General features: G+C 45.1%; 1 protein-coding gene across 6 annotated transcripts in view; it reads left to right on the top strand.

Moving 5' to 3' along the window:
* The window catches only part of GALNT13 (polypeptide N-acetylgalactosaminyltransferase 13), a 391,024-nt gene that overhangs the window by 188,886 nt on the left and 185,819 nt on the right, over positions 1 to 16,319 (top strand). The gene's annotated exons all lie outside the window — the stretch shown is intronic.

Here is a 16,319-nt window from a genome sequence, read left to right as displayed (position 1 = left end):
GGAGATAACTCAGGTGAAAAAGTGAATTGCATATGGGCCCTGGTCTCCTGACAAATTCTGCACAACTTAACAGCTCTAGCTAGTGATGCTTGTAATCAGCTAATTATGATTACACAAAATTTCACGTACATTTTCGCAATTACGCCTATATTTACAATTTGTAAATTCAATTAATTTCGTACGATGTATAGTCATTCGTATTTTCGCATCAAATTTTGCGTAATTTTCGTGTAATTGCAGTGAATAGCAAAGCCCACATACATGCTATTTACTCCAAAATTGCAACATATGTTGAGGAGAATAGTGGGTACAAGTAAAAAAAAATAATTTTCCAAAAAGACTATGTCGTTTATGAGAAAATCGATTTAAAAAATGCAAAGAAAAATGGTTTTTAAACTCAGAAAAATAAAAGTTTAAAAAACATTTTTCTTTGCATTTTTAAAATCGATTTTCTCAAAAACTGCAAGTCTTTTTGAAAAATGTTGACTTGTACCCAGTATTCTGCTCAACATACGTAGCAATTTTGGTGACAATAGCATGCATGGGGGCTTTGCTATTAACCGCTAAAGTCGGCACAAAATTATGTGACTTTTTGGGAAAATGTACGCGAAATTATTAAGTATAACTATTACATAAGAAATTAAGATTTTCTCTAAAATGTTGCATTATGATTACGATGCATGATTGCGAATTTCGGCCCACCACTGACTCTAGCTAAACATCACTGGGAGCGTGGGGTTACATACAGTATATATGTTTAATTATTCTAAAACCAGGATAATGTAAACCCTGCAGATTGAATAACTTTATCCAGGAATAGCCTAGGAACAATGGGATGGACTGAGGATCAGGAAGGCGCTATGCTCTCCAGATCCTTCCTTCTACATAGGTATGTATGAAACCTAAAGTGAGTTTACTGACTTTAGGTTCACTTAAAGTGGTCTGAAACTCCGACATAACATTCAATAAAAATGTGTTTTCCTACTTTTTATTACTCATACAGTTATCATATTTGCTTTTGTGCATAAGTAATATTGTCTATTTACAAATTACACTTTCCCAAAGTGTAGTTTATCTTGCCCTGCATTTTATTCAAACTGCTTTTTATTATATACTAGCCAACCCGCGTCGTAGCATACGCCGCATCTTCTATCTATCTAATAGAGTACGTGCCTCAACCTTGAAGCAAGAAGAAGTAGGCTTTCCATGAGAAAATGTATGCGTGCTCAAACACCAAGTTTAACCCTAGCAAGTCTGGCTTTGCAAATCCGGCCTAATTGGCTATTCATGAGGCAATGCTCATGCAAATATGCATTTGCTTTCACATGCCAAACTATGCAGGGTCAAAAAACCAATACTGCAAAGTGCTCTCTCGCTGCCTGGGAACCACAGCGGCACCCCGGAGTGGGAGGCTGGGTGGCGCAGCCGCCCCCAACCCCCCCCCCCCCCCCCCCCCGAGCGTGGCCAGCGCTGGGGAGAGCCGTCCGCAGTCCGTAATTTTCTCATGGAAAGCATTTTGTGCAGTTTGTATCCTTTGGAGGCAGGTGGTGGATGGCTTGCTCCGGTGGTGTGAACCCTGGAGTGAGTGCGCCTGTCCTCCCCCCCCCCCCCCTCTGGAGTGCTGTATGTGAGCCAGCCCTGAGCTCTAAAGCTCGGGGTGACCCATGCTTCTCTCCTTTCTCATGTGGTGCCCCCAAATTAATGCGCATGTAGCAGAACGCAATGGACGTTAAGGTAAGTGCCTGTGTCCGTTAGCCGGGCGCATCCTCTAGGTGGCGACAAAACTCCACCAGAGTTACATCTTTCCCTACCATCCATGTCGGCCTGGAGGGGGAATAGTAATTAGCGCCACCTGCCGGATGCGCCCGGCTAACGGATAAGTACCCCTGTTTTTAATATTGGGAGGTGGGTGCAGACGGCTCTCCCCGGTGCTGGCCACACTTGGGGGGGGAGGGGTCGTCCACGCCACCCAGCCTCCCCCTCCGGGGTGCCGCTGTGGTTTCCAGGCAGTGAGAGAGCCTGGGACCCTGCGGTCCCCCAAGTTGTATAAAAAGGGGACATTGGGAGTCCTCCCCGTGGCGCTCCTGGAGGCCTGGAGCACACCAAAAACTGCTAGCAGATCCGCAAAATGCTAGCAGATTTTGAAACGCTTTTTATTTTTCTGTAGCATTTCACCTAGCATTTTGCGGTTTTGTAAAGCGTTTTTGGTGTAGTAGATTTCATATAATGTTACAGTAAAGCTGTTACTGAACAGCTTCTGTAACAAAAACACCTGCAAAACTGCTCTGAACTGCCGTTTTTCAGAGCGGTTTGCGTTTTTCCTATACTTTACAGTGGAGGCAGAAACGCCTCCGCAATCCAAAAAATGCCTCACCTCGGGAGTATGCGTTTCAGCAAAGCGCCTCCCACTCTGGTGTGCACCAGCCCATAAAAATACATTACCCAAGCGTATCCGCAGCTGCAAGTGGATCGCAAAACGCTGCAGAACCGCTCTGGTGTGCACTAAGCTGGATAGTGCTAATGTAGCATGTAGCAGGGTGACTGCTTTGTGGTACTGGTTTGTGCATGCATTTGCATGAGCATTGCCTCATGAATAGCCAATTAGGCCAGATTTGCAATGTCAGACTTGCTAGGGTAAGGCCTCTTTTCCATGGACTGTGAATAGGCAGTGAAATGGCTCTCAAACTCTCACAACTGCTCACTGCTGCCTGGTAACTGCTTGCTGCTGCCTGGTAACTGCTTCCTGCTGCCTGGTAACTGCTTGCTGCTGCCTGGTAACTGCTTGCTGCTGCCTGGTAACTGCTTGCTGCTGCCTGGTATCTGCTCACTGCTGCCTGGTAACTGCTTGTTGCTGCCTGGTAACTGCTTGCTGCTGCCTGGTATCTGCTCACTGCTGCCTGATAACTGCTTGCTGCTGCCTGGTAACTGCTTGTTGCTGCCTGGTATCTGCTCACTGCTGCCTGGTAACTGCTTGCTGCTGCCTGGTAACTGCTTGCTGCTGCCTGGTAACTGCTTGCTGCTGCCTGGTAACTGCTCGCTGCTGCCTGGTAACTGCTCACTGCTGTCTGGTAACTGCTTGTTGCTGCCTGGTAACTGCTTGCTGCTGCCTGGTATCTGCTCACTGCTGCCTGGTAACTGCTTGCTGCTGCCTGGTAACTGCTTGTTGCTGCCTGGTATCTGCTCACTGCTGCCTGGTAACTGCTTGCTGAGCACACAGCTCAACAGTCCGTGGAAAAGAGGCCTTAAACTTGGTATTTGAGCACGCATACATTTTCTCATGCAAAGTACTTCTTCTTCTTGTTTGAAGGTTGAGGCACTTATGCTACGTACAGACATGCGATAACGATCGTTCGTAAGCAACGACGAACGATCAATTAAGGAGAGAAATGAAAAGGTCGTTAGTAAAGAGGTGTTGAAAGTGGGAAACGATCAGATCGTTTCCGAACGAACGATGCGGAAGTGACGAACGTATGATACAGCGCATCTAGTATGCTAAACGTTATTCAGATCAATGAACCCGGAACGAACGTCATTGTTAATGGCCAGTAGGAAAGAGGAAGTTGCGTACATATATATATATATAATATATAGTATATACACACACAGGGAGAGAGAGATATAGATAGATATATCTCTATCTATGTCAACATATATCTATATATCTCTATACATCTATCTACATCTATATATATATATATATATATATATATATCTATATACATCTCTCTGTCTCTCTCTCTCTCTCTGTCTGCGCATGTACGGTACTTAACGAACGATCGTTTTTGTAACGATCAGCATACACACGTACTTTTGCTAACGATCGTCGTTACAAAAAATCCGCCAGGACGGATTTCCAGTTTGCAACGACTTCAGTCGCTGATCGTTACCCTTAACGATCGTTAGCGGTTATTTTGTAACGATCGTCGTTATAAACGATCGTTAGTCGTTCGTTACCAACGACTTTAGTCGCATGTCTGTATGCCCCTTAAGTCTATTATATATATAGATTAACATTGTCTAATTAGCTGTTCTGAGCTGTTTGTGTGCTTGAAGCACAGAGAGCTTCACAGAGAGCTCCTTTTCACTTGTTACACTGTGTTTACACACATGTATCAACATTGGAATGCAAACAAAGATACTGTTATCTCCAGTTTGGATGTGGACTAGAGGCTGAATAGCAGAACAAAGTGCTTTGTTTAACCATTTCAGTGATGTTCTGATAAAAAAAAAATCTGGGATAGTAGCTTTCAAGCTGTGAGGAATCTTTTAGAGCAAAGTAGAAATGTTGACTTTCAGACCACTTTAAATCCATCACATAAAAAATAATATATGCCATTTGACAACTCATGGCCCTTCACGTAAGACACATTAAATTATTAAACCATGGTTCAAAGAAGACCCAATCACCTGGCATGATGTGTGGCAGTGGGAATTTCTCAGTAGCCACCACTTGAACTGTGCACATTTCACCAGTCAAGTGCACCTCCCTTGAATGGCTCCTGTATTGTCTACTATACCCTGAAAAAGGGGTTGTGAGTGGTCCTTAAATATTGCTTTTTGCTTTCGTTATGATGGATTATATTTTAGAACTACTGAGGAGTCCTGAAAAAGTAATTATCTAGGAACAAGGTGGTCTGCAGACCTTAGAACTTTGAGTAGCACTGGTACAAAGGTGTCATGGCTCATCGGCCAGACTGCCACAGTACATTTCCCAGAGCCACTAGCCTGGTGCAGAAGCTGAGGATACAAGGACTAGGAGAAAATGGCCTCAATTCACTAAGCTTATCTCCTGTCTTTAATAACTCTTCTAGAGTTGTTACCATGGTGATAAGGCATGTAGTATTCCGGAAACATTTTACCTCAGGCAAACCTAAACTTCACTCTCCTGTCTTTAAGTTAAAGGGATACTGTAGGGGGGTCGGAGGAAAATGAGCTGAACTTACCCGGGGCTTCTAATGGTCCCCCGCAGACATCCTGTGCCCATGCAGCCACTCACCGATGCTCCGGCCCCGCCTCCGGTTCACTTCTGGAATTTCTGACTTTAAAGTCAGAAAACCACTGCGCCTGCGTTGCCGTGTCCTCGCTCCCGCTGATGTCACCAGGAGTGTACTGCGCAGACACAGACCATACTGGGCCTGCGCTGTGCACTCTTGATGACATCAGCGGGATCGAGGACACGGCAACGCAGGCGCAGTGGTTTTCTGACTTTAAAGTCAGAAATTCCAGAAGTGAACCGGAGGCGGGGCCGGAGCATCGGTGAGCGGCTGCGTGGGCACAGGATGTCTGTGGGGGACCATTAGAAGCCTCGGGTAAGTGCAGCTCATTTTCCCCAGACCCCCCTACAGTATCCCTTTAACTCTCCAATCCTTAAAATAACTTCAGAGTTAAAGACAGGCTGTTTATTAACTGCGTGTGAAAACAACTACAGAAGAGGTAAATTAACTACTGAGGAGCTAAATTAACTACAGAGGGGACGAAGAGATAAGATAACTCTCTCACTGTGTGGAGGTAAGTTTTCTCTTGCCTTATTATCTCGAGCATGATTTTAGTGAATTGAGGCCAATGTGTGTTTGTGGATAAAGAACTGGTTAAGGGACAGGTGGCAAAGAGTGGTGGTAAATGGGTCATATTCAAAATGGTAAACTGTTAGCAGTAGGGTTCCGCAAAGGTCAGGCTGGAAGGAGGAAGTGCGCAGTAGTGAGTCATGGAACGCATTCCACCGGACGCGTGCGAGAGTGTGATACGCGTAAAAACGGCGGACATCTGGGTAATTAACCCCCTGTCTCCCATGCACACACCTGAGGCAATTAAGCCTCATTAGAATCACAAATTCGAGTAGCTAACTACTCGTAACTACTCATGAGCACATCCCTGTTTGGAAGGGGTTAGTGTTGGGGGCAGATAAGGGCTGGGTATCAGGAAGGGGTAGGATTAGGGGATAGGGTAGGGGGAGATTAGTTTTGGTTGTTAGAATCACAAGGTAACAGTTAGATATTAGGAAGGGGTTAGTGTTGGGGGCAGGTAAGGGCTGGGTATCAGGGAGGGGTAGGATTAGGGGATAGTGTAGGGGGAGATTAGTTTTTGTTGGTAGTGTCACAAGGTAACGGTTAGATATTAGGAAGGGGTTAGTGTTGGGGCCAGATAAGGGCTGGGTATCAGGAAGGGGTAGGATTAGGGGATAGGGTAGGGGGAGATTAGTTTTTGTTGTTAGCATCACAAGGTAAAGGTTAGATATTAGGAAGGTGTTAGTGTTGAGGGCAGGTAAGAGATGGGTATCAGGAAGGTGTAGGATTAGGGGATAGGGTAGGGGGAGATTTGTTTTTGTTGGTAGTGTCACAAGGTAACGGTTAGATATTAGGAAGGGGCTACACATCTGAAATATCAGAATATATAATTGCTTTGCCGGTTGTCTGCCTGTCAAGATCTAACTATGAATCAACCACAGAAGTACGTACCCGGAGCATATAGATTGGCAGAAGTTACTGGAAGGACACAGAAATGTCAGCAATACTTTTTTTCAAATTCTTTCTGAGCCTTTGATAAAGTTTAGGCCCAGAGTTGATCTTTACAAGCTTCAGGTTCCTGAAATATTTATAGTGTTTGTGTCTCCAGCCGCACGACATCCAAGCCACCCTCTCACAGCAGATGACAATTATTGCAGCACACCCAAGCCGGAGGTGGAGATCGGCAGATAGCTGACTTCCCTGAAATGCACACTTTCTTTTCTTTCCTGAATAGTAAGTTTGCTGTGAGCTTTTCTGTTACATAACAAATGATGCACATAATCTTTAGTGTCTCTCGGTGGTAATACATCATCCTGCAAAGTGAATGCAGATTTAAGACTTCAAGGTTAGCCTAGCATGAAATTGGCTTCCCCTTTTTTTTGTGTGTGCAATTGCCTTCGTTTTCTGCTGATAACTTGTGGAATACCCAGGAAATGATCAGTGTAGTCTGAGACTTTACAACCTGCTAAATAGGCGATGATTGGAAAACAACACTGAGAATGCACAGAACCTCATTCACCTCCTCTGCAGCGCCTCAGCCTGATTGAGGTTTATATTTGTGTAGAGGAGCGTGGAGTTCGCTCAGATTCCATCAGAATACCAATAGCGAGAAGATGGTTTTCGGCAATAGGGGGCTACGTGGTGCTGTCAGTCAGGGATGTTTTACCTGCTCACAGGACAACATGCAATTGTCTGCCCCATTAACGCCGCTCTTACTCACGTGAAGGAACATCGGGGGTTACAGAGCTGAATGAAATGATTCACATAGTGATTTCCATTTCTCGACCCATGCTACCACACCAGAACCAACTGCAATGGAAGAACATTCATTTCGGCATCGTATATTTTCAACAAGAATACAGATAGTTACCTAAATAGCAGAAAAACTCGGAATGGTCTAGAGCAGGTATGTCAAACCGGTCCCACGAGAGCCGAGATCCTCACACATTTTTGATACAGCTCAAATGAATTGATGAGTCTGAATTAGGAAAGGTGTGGTCCATCAGGTAGAACACATTCCTCTCTTTCTCAGTCCATCCTAAACACTGGCATGGATCTGGCCCTCCAGGCCTGGAGTTCGACACATGTGGTCTAGAGGCTTCCTCGATACTCCTTGGCCCCTCTGCTGCTGCCCAGGGCCAGATCTGGACATATTACTGCCCAAAGCCCACGGTCACCTGCCCCGCCCTGCCCCCCCCCCCCCACCCTCCCGACTTACACACCTCTTTCCTGTGTGCTCCCCCTGTCACGTTTGTTATCCTGGTTCTGTGCTCTCATTTTGTGCTCCCCCAATCCAGTTTACTTCCCTGATCCTGTGCTTCCCCCATTCTGTGCTGTGCTTGGGTGGTGCTCTGCCGCTCGCCCCTGTGAAAGCAGGGTGTCCATGGACTGGGCTTGTGACTGATGTGGTTTACATGTTTGGCAGTTTAACTGTCTTAGTGTGCCAGCCTGCTGCCGGCCCCTTGCTTCCTGGTGCCCTAGGCCATGGCCTTTGTGGCCTTGCCTCAAATCTGGCCATGCTGCTGCCCAGGACCCTGTTCCTCTTCAAGGCCATGCTTCCATCCTGCTATGAGTGCAGCTGTACAGCACAGAAGCAGGGCCAGTTTTAGTAACAATGGGGACCCGAGGCAAAATTAGCCTGGAGGCCCCCCAACAGACCACTCCCCGACCAAAAAGCGGCATTAGGAGCCCTATTGTTGCAGAGCCAGCTGCTAGCCGACACCCCAATCTCAACACCTTAAACTTGGCTGTGTTCCCGCACCCAAATGTCTTCGTCATCTCACCTGTCCCGGGGGGCATGCTCCTCTGTCACTCTGTGGCTCTATTCATTCGCCGACTTTACCCACCATTGCCTGCATCTGCTCTATGACCCAGCAGCCAGCGCATGTTATGACGTAGGAACAGGTCACGGAGGAGAAGTGCCCTTGTGAGGATGAAGTGAAAGCATAAAAGCGCAGATGAAAACTAGGCCTTATTTATATTTTTTTGTTATGCTTTTTTTCTGCCTTTCCATGGCTTTCATTGACATGAGACTGTCGTTTTCCTTAAGCTACTATGTATCTGAACCATGCGCCATCCCTCTGGACCTTGCTGGTGCTAAGTCTGTTTGAGATTCCATCAGTGTCACCCTTAGGCCATTCTAAATCTTGTTGTTCTCCAGCAACAGGTGCGGTTTAATGAAAGTGTAAAACTGCTGTATCTGACTTTCATAAACAAAACACATTAATAGGCTGAGCTTCTAATTAGCAAACCATGGCCAGATATGCAAAAAGAAAAGTTATATCATCATTGTAGTAATGACAGAGGCATCCCTTGGCAGTCACTGTGAATTTAAAGTGGGAAATTACTGCGTGTAAGCGTGGCCTTTGTTTAGGCTGTGCAAGTAACCCCTCTGAGGAGATGCAGATGATGTTTAATGCGAACACGTAGAAATGTATTCTGTAATTAAGAGGAGCAGAAACGGGTGGAACGTACATTTTTAAACAGGATGTTGAGTGTGTGTTTTTGTCATTTATGATCTTTGATTTAATTATTATTGTTAATAAGTCATGGTAGTTTTCCAGTTTTTCTTTATGCATACCCCCCACATAGAAAATAAGTAAAACATACACCGAGTGGCCAAAAAATAAATTCCAGAGACGCTGTCTAATAACGAGTTATCCACCTTTAGCTCTTATCACATCCGATATTTTTCTTGGCGTGGACCTGACTGATGCTGAGGAATGTTGGCCCATGCTGACATAATGACAGCTCTAAGTTGGGTCAGATTGGATGGTGGCGTTTCCAAGCTTTAAAGTGATCTTTCTACATTGTCGCACAAATGCTCAATAGAATTAAGGGCAGGGGACTGAGCTGGCCATGGAAGCAGATTAAAGTCTGATTGATGTTCCTTAAACCAATTTAATACCGATCGAGCATGGGGCAAGGACCCAAAACAGGCGTCTTTTCCTATTTGTCTGTGATACCAAAGGCACTCTTGATGGTCTTCTGCTGCTAAAGCCCATCCAAGTCTGTCATGTTGTGCATTGGGAAATGCTTTGTGGTGCAAAGCAAATTCAGCTGTAATTTGCCGTGTTGATGCCCTTCTGTTGCTGCAGAATATGCTTGCTACCCTACTTTCACCTCTCTCATTTACCAACCTTTTTTCTACCAGAATAGTCCTTAGTACTTGGAGTTTTTTTTTCTCAACTGCTCCTCTCTAAACACCCGAGATACTGTTGGGCAGGGATGCTCGGAATTGCAATTTCCTGTTCCACGGTAATTCCGCATGCCGCCGCTCTGGAATTCCGCTACCGGTTCATTCCGGCGGTATTCCGGAGCTTTTCCGCGGTATTCCGGCGGAACTCCAGAATTTTCCGCGTGTATGTTTTCGTATTTTTTATGTGGACTTCCGTAATTTACGTTAGCGTTGCTCAGTCCGTCTTTTTGCTCATTTACTGATTGTTTTTGGTTTCTTCTGCCTTTTAAGATGATATGAAGATTGTGTTTAAGAGTGTATAGTCAATAAAGTTGTTGTATATGGTCTAAATTTGTCATAACAGCGTACTGGAGGAAGTCCGTAGTTTTGTCAATTCCAGGTAGTCCATGCGAAGTTGTGGAGTCTGTGGACAGTGTGAGTGACCTGGAGGAGTGCATTTCAAGTGCTATTGTGGTAAGTGAGTAATATGTATATATATTTTTACTCACTCACACAGTCTTTAAAAAGACTATTGTTTTATTATAATACAGTAAAGTATATCACACAGTAACAAAATATGGGTCTGTCTCTCTCCTCTGCTCCACAAGACTGAAACCCACAAGATGGAGGACAGCCTCTATTTTATACAAGATGGGTGGGATAAGCTGTGATACGTCGCTAGGATATGGTTGCTAATGTATGATTGGTCTATCTTTTTTAAAGAGACTCTGTAACAACAAAAACCTCCCCTGGGGGGTACTCACCTCGGGTGGGGGAAGCCTCCGGATCCTAATGAGGCTTCCAACGCCGTCCTCTGTCCCACGGGGGTCTCGCCGCAGCCCTCCGAACAGCCGGCGACTGTGCCGACTGTCAGTTCAATATTTACCTTTGCTGGCTCCAGCGGGGGCGCTGTGGTGACTTTCGGCACGGAAATAGACGGAAATACCCGATCTCCGTCGGGTCCGCTCTACTGCGCAGGCGCCGGAAACTTGCGCCTGCGCAGTAGAGCAGACCCGACGGCGATCGGGTATTTCCGCCTACTTCGGCGCCGAGAGGCATCAGAGCGCCTGCGCAGGAGCCAGGAAGGTAAATATTGCGTCACCGCTGCACGGAGGGCTACAGCGAGACCCCCGAGGGACGCAGGACGGCGTGGGAAGCCTCATTAGGATCCTGAGGCTTCCCCCACCCGAGGTGAGTACCCCCCAGGGGCCGTTTTGTCGTTACAGTTCCTCTTTAAGCAGCCCTATTTGTTCAGCAATTCCGTGGATTTCCGCGGATTTCCACATTCCGGCAGTTAGCTGATTGGTTCATTCGTTCTGAGTGCACTGATTGGCTTAAAAATACCGTTTGCCGATACCGCGGAAATTCAGCGGAATTTCGTTTCCGCACACTACAATTTCCGCGTTCCGCATACCGATGCGGAAACGTAATTTCGGAAATATCAATTCCGTGATATCCGAATGAGCACCCCTACTGTTGGGCGAGAAAAATTCTAAAAGAGTCGTTATTTCAGAGATGCTAGCACCAGATCTTCTTGCACGGACAATCATCCCTAGTTCACGGTCACTTAAATCTTTCTTACCCATTTTGATATTAACTTCCTTAATAACATATATAAATATATATATATATATATATATATATATATATACATTGTTATGTCACTCTGCTTCCCTATTGGACTCGTTCACTTTCAAATAAGGGGTGTCTCTAATTCTTTGCCCACTCGGTGTATAATACCATGTAGAGCCGGTGCAGACAAACGGCTACCGCGTCCGTCCATGTTGATTAGCTCCAGGATCAATCATGTCCAGCATTGAGATGACTGGAAGTGTTTATTGATGATTCCAGCATTTGCACAAGCGCCAGTTTTGATCAGATTTTCCAAGACACTGCACATAGTTTCTAGCGGTGTTTGCATTTGGGGTTCTTTATCCCCCAAGGGGAGGGGTGTCAAACTCAAATACAAAGTGGGCCAAAATTGTTCACTGGTGGCTCATCGCAGGCCAACCTCAATGTCTACTGGCCACCTTCTTCCCTTACATAGTTCTCTGGTGTTTAGTGGACCTCCCTCCCCTATACAGCTCCCTGGTGTCTAGAGACCCCCACCCACCCCTTTACAGTCTCCTAGTGCTTTCCCCCTACCTCCCCCATATGGCTTCCCCTGTGTTCTAGGGCTTCACCTTCAATATAGCTTCCCTAGAAGTGTATGATGGGCCAAACATAATACAAACTGGGGAAAACACTTGAGGGCCAAATTTAATGGCTCTGAGGGCCAAATTTGGCCCGCAGTCTGGAGTTTGACACATATGCCCTAGGGGCTCAAGATGGAATGACGGGAACCAATAACGAACGCTTTTCTGCTTGTTAGCAAAAAAAAAAAGTGTTCAGCATCGGCTATGAGACGCCGGCAGCCGGTCGTGTGAAGCGGCCTTTATTGTCCCTGAAACCCCTAATTTCATCTTCTCATTAAAACTTAGCTCAGCTCATCTAAACTAAAACTTGCAGTGTCCTAAACTCTCAAGGACTGTTTGCAAAGTGTTTTTTCATAGCTTACCAAACTCTGAATACTTTGCCTGGGGTACTCAGAAATACAATTGTAATTTACATCTATTTAAAAAAATGTAGCCATTGTGAGATTTTTTCACCTCAGGTCTCCCATTAAAATGTATGGATCAGCATCCCTTGGAGCTCTTAAAACTCAAGGCTTAACAAATTCTGAGTTTAAAGGGAACGTTTCCAAAGGAGGAAGTTGTGTCATGTAAGCAGCAATAAAAGTCGTTAACAGCTCTGCAGTTCTAAAGGTTCTATGATCTAGCTTTTTCCTATGACAAAGGCTCCTGCTCAGAGTGTGAATGTAGCATTGGCTGACTAAATAATACTTAAAGTACCCCTGAACCCAGAGTTTTTTTTCCTTCTTTTAATAATAGCTTGTCTGTGCTGCTGAACATCGATTATAGGCAGGGAGGAAGCAGCAGTTCCCCTTCTCTCCGCCCCTCCCTAGGAATGCTGAAAAGTTATTTTAAAGAGATGATGAAAAATGTTCTCCTAGGAGTAAACTTAGGTGAAAGGGTGAACTGAATAAGGGCCATTAAAGAGAAACCGTAACCAAGAATTGAACTTCATCCCAATCAATAGCTAATACCCCCTTTTAGAGAAGAAGAAATCTATTCCTTTTCACAAACGGATCATCAGGGAGCTCTGTATGGCTGATATTGTGGTGAAATCCTTCCAACAGTGTGATGTCAGGACCATGAACCTAGCAGTTTCCTGTCCTCGTTGCATTGTGGGAAATAGCTGTTTCCAACTGCCAAAAAAGCAAGCAGCAGCTACTTCCAGTGACATCACCTGCCAGCAGTAAAAATGTCACCGTGTGATAAATGTCAGAATGGAAATCAGGGAGAGGAAAGCCTTTACAATGGGCAAGTACTGACTAAATCATGTGTACATAATTTTTGGAAAAATTAAGCACTTTTTTTTATAACGTTTTGTTATTTTTGAATATGTGCACATTTCAGTTATGGCACTCTATGGAACCCAGACCCAGAGGATATCCAAGGCAAAAGGGCAAGTTTGTACTGGCTTTGTTTTGCACCCTCCCTTTACCTAATCCTAACTCTGAGGGCCCATTTACACTTGCTGATCGCTGTGGCGTTTTTTGACGGTTAACGCCAAAAAATCACCATTCACACCTGGCAATTTTTTAGCGATCACGTTTTGCGCTTCTATAGCACTAAAACACGATCGCCGGGAAATCGCCTGAAAATGGTGCAGGCTATGCGTTTGTGTTTAGCGTTTTGGAGCGATTTGCGGCGATTAGCGCCCAAATGAGAACAGGCCCATAGACTTTTATTACCCTAGTGCTGTGAAAAGCGCTAGCGTTTGAGTGTTTTGCCAAAATCGCTGGCAAAACGCTCAAGTGTGAATGGGGCCGAAGACCCTTCAGGTGCCTAACACTAACCACTCCACCACACCACACTAACCGCTCCACCCCTGCTGCCTAACACTTTCCACTCTACCCCATGCCTAAACCCCCTGCCTAGTTGTAAATAACTATGGCGCCCACTAACTATAAATAGTGGGCGCCATAATTTAACCTTCTTTCCGTTAATCACGGCTTTTACTTTGCCCACTATGGCATTTAGCGAATTAATTTAGCCTAAAGCTATCACCTGTAACGAAAACTAGCAATTATTCAGTACAGTAGCTGACCACCTCTACATAGCTTAGCTCTCTCTCTCATGGCTGCCTGGCAGGGCCGGGACAACACAGAGGCCGGAGAGGCGGGAGCCTCTGAGCGGCAGGTCATCAGGTCAGAATGGGGCGCTTTCAAAGACATTCCAATCCTCAGACAGTTAAGGAAAAAAAGTTTTTTTTTCACTGTCCTGTGAGACACAGCTAAGGGAGTGGAGATAAAAAGCTCTTTGCACAGTTGTTCTGAAAGAGTGCACCTAATAAGGAGTCCTACATAGTTTAGACAGTAAGATTGGTAGACAGTTCCTTGTTTGTTTTTTTTATCTCTTCTTTGCTGACTTCTGTCAGTGATGTCATCCAGCTGCTCCCCCAGGAAGCAGCTCAGTCATGCATGGCTGGCTGATGGAGAATGGAATTCTAACGGGGAAAGAGAAAGGTATTTGTGCTGTGCGTGTGTATGTGAGAGAGAAGCCCTGCGCCCTTCCTCCATCCTGAACTTGTACTCTGGAAGTAAGGGAGACTGTAGGCTGTAAAGGCTTCTGTGCTTCTCACTACCCTCTTCACTCCTACTAGTACTGAAAAGGACCTGAACCTACAGAAATGACACTGCAGTGTCCTAATGCTGCCATACTAGAGTAAAGGCAGCCATACATCTAGCGATGATGAGCAGATTTCACTAAGAGACAAATCTCTCTCTTCTCCAATCTGATTAAAAAGAGATCTGTCAGGTGCCCACACACCTCAGACCGATTCACCATCGATTTTAAAATGACATCTCTTGGGAATCAGACGAGTCCCCTGCTTCTGCTGCAAATGTATAAATGTGCCCCCAGTGTGTACTTATACATAACCTGTCCTGTGTTGCCCACCGTGCTGTGCCCATACGTCTTCGGCTCCTCTATTTGCGCTTCACACACCGCTTGCATTTAGAACACGTGACATCACACATGCGTCACACACTATATGCTGGTGGCATGTGAGCCACAAATGGAACAGGAAGAAGCTGAAGACGGATGGGCACCGTGTGGTAAACGACACAGGACAGGTAATGTATAAATGCACACATGGGGGCACATTTATACATTTGGGGGAACAGCACCAGGGGTTTTGTCGCATCCATCACTCGCACCACTTTACAAAGTACATAGTCATGTCACTGACTGCCCTCTGATGAGCTCACTTTCTAATCTCTGCCATAGTCATAATCTAATCTCCTACCATATTATTATTATGTATTTATAAATCACTGACATCTTCTGCAGCACATTACAGAGTACATAGCCATGTCACTGACTGTCCTCAGAGGAGCTCACTATCTAATCCTACCATACTTATAGTCTAATGTCCTACCATATTAATATTATGTATTTATATAGCACTGACATCTTCTGCAGCACTTTACAGGGTACATAGTCATGTCACCGACTGTCCTCAGAGGCGCTCACAATCTAATCCTACCATACTCCTAGTCTAATACCCTACAATATTATTATTATGTATTTATAAATCACTGACATCTTCTGCAGCACATTACAGAGTACATAGCCATGTCACTGACTGTCCTCAGAGGAGCTCACTATCTAATCCTACCATACTTATAGTCTAATGTCCTACCATATTATTATTATGTATTTATATAGCACTGACATCTTCTGCAGCACATTACAGACTACATAGTCATGTCACTGACTGTCCTCAGAGGAGCTCACTATCGAATCCCTGCCAAAATCATAGTGTAATGTCCTAACATATTATTATTATTATTATTATTATTATGTATTTATATAGCACTGACATCTTCTGCAGCACTGTACAGAGTGCATAGTCGTGCCACTGACTGTCCTCAGAGGAGCTCACGATCTAATCCCTGCCATAGTCATATACTAATATTTTCACTATAGGATTGTTTGGGGGAAACCAGTTGACTTGTATGTTTTTGTACCAGTATGTTTAGAAGATGTAGGAGAATATCAAGTATCTGAATGAAATCTGGGGGCACTTATACCTGGCTTCCTATATTGGGGAACCTATACCTGGAGTGATACTGGGGGCCCCTATACCTGTACCTGGCTACCTAACCAGGGGGCACCTATACCTGGCTACCTAAAACTCATAGCAAAAAAAGACTTAAAGTGATCTCCAGTACTGTGATGATTACTGTATGCGTGCCAAATGCAGTCCTGTGGAGCAGCTCACTATATACACCAACAGCCTGTAAAGAGGAACAATAACTGAGATGTGGCCTATTAAAGGGGGGGCGCACTTGGGCAGCTAAGCCTCTGTTGGTCATAGACCTTGTCCCGGCCCTGCTGCCTGGATAACACCAGTACATCTATTATTTACACATACAAATACTGTTTGCTGAAGGACTTCAGTTTTGCCCAGAGACTAAGGTTAAGACAGATCAGGTGCTAGTCGCAGGATGTAAGGGTTACTCTTTTAAC

Source organism: Hyperolius riggenbachi, chromosome 7, assembly GCF_040937935.1.
Source record: "Hyperolius riggenbachi isolate aHypRig1 chromosome 7, aHypRig1.pri, whole genome shotgun sequence".
NCBI lineage: Eukaryota > Metazoa > Chordata > Amphibia > Anura > Hyperoliidae > Hyperolius > Hyperolius riggenbachi.
Note: the sequence above shows the minus strand (reverse complement) of the source record. Positions and strands in the feature narration are given on the sequence as shown.